Source organism: Heterodontus francisci, chromosome 9 (assembly GCF_036365525.1).
Source record: "Heterodontus francisci isolate sHetFra1 chromosome 9, sHetFra1.hap1, whole genome shotgun sequence".
Taxonomy (NCBI): Eukaryota; Metazoa; Chordata; class Chondrichthyes; order Heterodontiformes; family Heterodontidae; genus Heterodontus; species Heterodontus francisci.
In genome coordinates, this window is record NC_090379.1 from 67,057,780 (window position 1) to 67,063,986 (window position 6,207).

Sequence of the window (6,207 nt, forward strand, 5' to 3'; positions counted from 1 at the left end):
ATTCTGCTCTTTTTACTGCCAAATCTGCCCCAAGATAGATGGCAGTTCAGGAGAGTTCCTCCCCATATTTTAACGGAAAGTACAACTGAAAAAGCTGTAAAACGAACAGTTGATTTCATTCCATCACTTCCTGCTTTCAAGTGAGGTGAAAACTATCCCTCTTAATTCTTACCATCATGAGGTAATGTAAAAATACCCTGTTTCGTCAATATCAGATGCGGGGTAGATGTGAGGAAGCACTTTTTTCTGCAGTGAGTGGGAATGACCTGGAACTCACTGCCCATGAGGTTGGTGGAAGCAGAGACAATTAATGATTTCAAAAGGAAATTGGATGGGTGCTTGAAAGAAATAAACTTGCAGGGCTACGGGGATCGAGCGGGGGAGTGGGACTGACTGGATTATTCCATGGAGAGCCAGCATGGACTCGATGGGCTGAGTGGCCTCCTTCTATGTTGTAAATGATTCTATGACTCTAAGAAATAATCCAGCAACTAACCTTCCAGTAGTTGGTGATTCATTTAAATAGCATGGGTTGGGGGATCCTTCATGTCGTTTCATGTTATGTTCAGCTGTGCAAGATTATGAGATGATGTAGGCTGGAGCCTGGAGCTTCAAAATGGCAACAGTATTATCAAATCAGCATTACACACTGATTGGCATCATGACCAGCCTGCTCTGCATGCTGGCAGATGTTGTTAGGTGTGCACACGCAACCCGCTTTACAAATGTGGCGTCTGCTGCACATCCTGTCAGAAGTGTGCTTGCATGTCAAAGATGCCATTTTCAAAGTGTAAGAGGCCTCGTAGTGCCCAATAAATGGGCACTACAGAGCCCAGTTTTGCCCCCAGAGGATATAGTTGCAAATATATTACATAGCTTCCGGTCTGATTTCCCTCAATTTCCTCCACTGTATTCAATTCAGGCAGTATAGTGGAGGAAAATTCAGCACTTCAGTTTATCAGATGATGAGGAATTATCCATATTTTTAATCTGATATTAATAAAAGGAGGTGTATTAAAGAGACTAAGTACTGGAATCTGCCACATTGCGTACTAGTTTGAATGGAAGATGCAGTGCAAGGACATTGTTACAAGTAATCTTGTCGATCCTGATCAACATGTTGTTTACTTATTTGATCTATAAAGTTTTCTTTTATTTTTACCCAAACTAAAATGAGGAATAGTGAGATCAGTTGTATTTCAGATCCTAAAAAAGGTTCTATATTTTTGATATCTATTCATGAGATGTTAGCAGCCATTTTAATTTGCATGGTCCATGGACAGAATGGATCAGTCAGCTGACTCAGTCTTTCTGCTCAACTTGTTTTCTCCATATTGGAGATGCTGTCCATCACGACTTCAAAATCAAATGAATTATCACTGTCCAGTAGATGGCTTAAAGAGGGTCACTTTGGCATGTCCATGTTAGTGACACAATTAATCAATCCTGTTTACCCGGCCGCAACAAGACAGAACTAATTGGTTGTTACATGGGGAAAAAAGAAGTAAGGCTATCACACTTGGCTTTGTTGTGGAAACAGATTAAGCTTTGCTTTATATGAGACAGGTCTGTAAGGGAGACAGTCAACTCTGTCCAGTCTCTATGGCCAGGAGCTATCTATTCTGTGTGTAATTGATGCAGTCTTCTCTCCCATTTCACCTATTCCAATTTCAACTGTGTCAAACTGTGCACATTTAGGCTCTAAGCTTAGACTAAAAAAAACAAAAGTTTGTGTTACACTGGTCCAGGTTCAATATTATTAGAAAAGTTAGCAATAGTGTTTCAACTTTTATTGCCTTTGTATCCAAAGGGATGTAAGTTAAAATCAGCAATCAAGTGAGATCTGCTTTTTGATATTCTATTACTTAGTTTATCACTTTCAATGAACCTGATTCATAGCTTCTCGTCTAAATTACATGATCTAATAACTGTTTATTGTTCTATCTGAAGGCTATGAGAACACAAGAGGTCCCCAGTGAGCTAATTACAGCAGTAAGGATTTCTGATACTAGATATTGTGCCTTTAGTTCACCCTTCAGTTTATAGGGAGCAAGCACTTGCTGACAATAGTGGTGATTGGTGGTGGGCACAAGGTAAATACCTGTTAAAGCCATAAACCTATGACAATTAAGAAGAGCTGTGTCATGCAACTAGCTAAGTGTCGGTTGAGAGGGTGTTTCAAGTGGCTTGCACTTTAATATAGCTGTGCCACTTGGGTAGTCATTGTCCAATGAATGCGGTTGTGGGGAGGGCAAGCCTAACATTGAGCTAGATTTTACCAAGCCCATGACCTCAGGCTCCGTGGTGGGGTGGGTGGCGGCGGTGTTGCGTAAGATTGTTCCAGCAGAGGCCCGCCCCGGAGGCTGACGCCAGGAGGGCCCAGCCCGACGATCCTTCGGTGGCGGTGAGGCTCCATGGGCAATGGGAACTGAATTACAATATTTAAATGAACGGGATGAATAAATTTAAATAAACTTGCCTTTAATCTTCCAGGCCTGCCGCAATCCTCAGTGCGGCAGCTGGCACTCCTGCGTCTTCCCCATCAGGGGAAAGCCGACGTGACACTGGTGGGGAGGGGGGAGGAGTTAAGATTTTCAGTGCGGGGTGGGGACGGTATAAAAATAAACATAATGAGTGTAGGGGATGGTGGGAAGGGGTGAACTTTAAACTTTGTGCAGTTTGCTGGGTGGGGGGGATGTTGAAGGTCAGATTTAAAAGTTAAGTGTTTTTGGGGGGAAAGGGGCTTTAGAAATTTATTTGATACTTTTTGGGGGGGTGTATCTTTCAAAATTTGCCAGCAGGGTTGGCTGTGCTTTAAAAATGGCACCAGTGCTTGTGCACAGGTAGCTGATGCCATTGCCGGCGATGGGCAGCCCGCCCCATCCACATGATTGGGGGGCAGGCCACACTGGCTATTTCAATAAGCCGCCGCGCAGGTGATTGCGGTGGCGCCATTTTTTGAGCTCACCTTTGAGATGAGCAGTGGGCTCTTAAAATCCAGCTCATTGTCTGGGTTCCTGATTGTTGGAATCATTCTCTCTGATAGTTGACTGTGGAACATTACATTAGTCAGGTGTGTAAATGTCTGCAGTCCACACTGCCATATCTCTCAGTTGTTGAAGAATGTATGACAACAAGCAGCTTGAACCAAGAGAGAAAAATAAAGATTTGATTAGAATCTTAAACATTAATGAGCAATTGTCCTCTTGGTGACATTTTAGATGGGACTGTTTCTGATTTTCTGTTTCATCTTCAGGGTCAAATGACAAAAAAATTACTCGAAAGCAGAAATGTTTACTATGTAGTAAAAAGTTTTCATTTTGCTCACGAGCAGGTTGTTCTTCCCTACAGGTGAAGCAGCGATTTACTTGTACTTCTTTCAATGTAGTATACTGTATTCGCTGCTCACAGTGTGGTCTCCTCTACATTGGGGAGACCAAGCGCAGACTGGGTGACCGCTTTGCGGAACATCTCCGCTCAGTCCGCAAGCAGGACCCTGAGCTTCCGGTTGCTTGCCATTTCAACACTCCCCCCTGCTCTCATGCTCACATCTCTGTCCTGGGATTGCTGCAGTGTTCCAGTGAACATCAATGCAAGCTCGAGGAACAGCATCTCATCTACCGATTAGGCACACTACAGCCTGCCGGACTGAACATTGAGTTCAATAATTTCAGAGCATGACAGCCCCCCACTTTACTTTCATTTTTAGTCATTTTTAGTTATTTTTTCTTCCTTTTTTTTGCATTCCTTTTTAAATTTTTTGCATTTATTTCATTTCATCTTAGTTTGTTCAGTTTGCTTACCCACTGTTTTTTTCAGGTTGTTTTTCTTCAGGTTTGCACTTGCTGATGTTCTATATTCAGTATATTCACACCTAATCTGTACTAATGCTTTGTCTTTCAAAACACCATTAACATATTGTTTGCCTTTGCTCCGTGACCTTTTGGTCAGCTATGTGGCCTGGTCCAATCTGCACCTTCTCCTTTGTTATCTCTTGCCCAACCCCCACCTCACTTGTTTATAATCTGTGACTTTTCTAATATTTGTCAGTTCCGAAGAAGGGTCACTGACCCGAAACGTTAACTCTGCTTCTCTTTCCACAGATGCTGCCAGACCTGCTGAGTGAATCCAGCATTTCTTGTTTTTGTTCTTCCCTACATATTGGTTGATAAGTCTGATTGTTTTTTTTCAGGTTTTTTTAATTCATTCATGGGATGTGGGCATCGCTGGCCAGGCCAGCATTTATTGCCCATCCCTAATTGCCCTTGAGAAGGTGGTGGTGAGCTTCCTTCTTGAACCGCTGCAGTCCATGTGAGGTAGGTATACCCACAGTGCTGTTAGGAAGGGAGTTCCAGGATTTTGACGCAGTGACAGTGAAGGAACGGCGATATAGTTCCAAGTCAGGATGGTGTGTGACTTGGAGGGGAACTTGCAGGTGGTGGTGTTCCCATCCATGTGCTGCCCTTGCCCTTCTAGGTCAGGATGGTGTGTGACTTGGAGGGGAACTTGCAGGTGGTCGTGTTCCCATCCATTTGCTGCCCTTGTCCTTCCAGGTGGTAGAGGTCGCGAATTTGGAAGGTGCTGTCTAAGGAGCCTTGGTGCATTGCTGCAGTGCATCTTGTAGATGGTACACACTGCTGCCACTGTACGTCGGTGGCGGAGGGTGTGAATGTTTGGAGATGGGTGCCAATCAAGCATATCTATAATTTTAGAAGAATTGGCACATTTAATGCATTATCATTTTGTAAAGGATTTCTTTTTAAAAAGCCAATTAAAAAATCCCAGAAAACTGGTTCCCGTCAAGCCACAAATTTGACTTACCAGGTATAGGAGGAGAAGGTTATTTAATCTCATTCCAATGCAGTGTATATTTAGCTGGGCGGGACTGCCCTTGCCAGGTTTCATTACTATCTATCCAAATAGCCAAAGAATCTTCTATAATGGTTTCTCTCCCACTCCCTATACAGTTTCCCAAGCATCTATTCTTGGCCCTCTTCTATTTCTCATCTACATGCTGCCGCTGAGTGAAATCATCCCAAACCACAGGACTGAATTTTATCCACCCTTTGGAAATGGGATGTGAGGTGGGTGGTGGGGGGGGGGGGCGGGGGAAACTGCGGTGGTGGGATGGTGCATGGGGTGATGCAGACAAAATAGCATGGGGAGGCATCAGGTGGCATGCCCGACATTTTGTTTGCAGCAGGGAAGGTGTCCAAGGCCAATTGAGGCACTTAAGTGGCCACTTAAGGGCAAATTAAGGGCAGCTCCATGCCTCCACTCCCATTTAACTAGTGACACATAGAGACACCATCAAGTTAGACCCGGCAGCCTCCTAGTTGGCTCACAAAATAAGAGCTCATGGTGTAGGGGGTAACATATTAGCATGGATAGAAGATTGGTTAGTTAACAGGAAGCAGAGAGTAGGGATAAATGGGGCATTTTGGGTTTGGCAAGTTGTAACCAGTGGAGAGCTACAAAGATCAATGCGGGGGCCTCAACGATTTACAATCTGTATTGATTACCTGGATGAAGGGACTGAATGTATGGATGATAAATTTGCTGATGACACACAGATAGGTCGGAAAGTAAGTTGTGAAGAGGACATGAAGAGTCTGGAAATGATATAGATAGTATTACAAAAGTGCCTCTGTTTTGTTAAATATATATTTTTGAGGAATCATTTTGAAAGATTGAAGAAATGTTAAACTTTAGGGTTTTCAAAAGTGATCATGTAAAGGCCACTTGACTTTGAAAAAACAGTCCCTGGAAATGTTTTTTTTAAAAGGGGCACTGAAGAGTCTTGTGAGGAAAACAAGCCTTTCCGGGAAACCACTTGACTTCCAGCAACAACAACAAGTCTTTCCAGGAAACCACTTGACTTCCAGCTCAATAAACAACAGAGAACCTTGGACACCTGGAGAAGTAGTTTACAAAGAAGTGACAGGTCACGATTGATGGAAGTCAAAAGGTTGACCTCCTATTGTTGGTTTCGCTTTGAAATTGTTTTTGAGTTATGGTTGAACAGTATAAAAAGGGAGCGAACTTCCAAGAAGAAAAGAGACCTTCCAAGGAGAGAAGAGAACTTCCAAGGAGAGAAAAGAATTCCCAAGGAAGGAGTGAAGATCACAATCCAGCTCAGCTTTCCAGCACCTCTTTAAAAGACCCTGAGAAGTCCACTGTGTCAACTCATTTCGCCTCCTGTCTTCG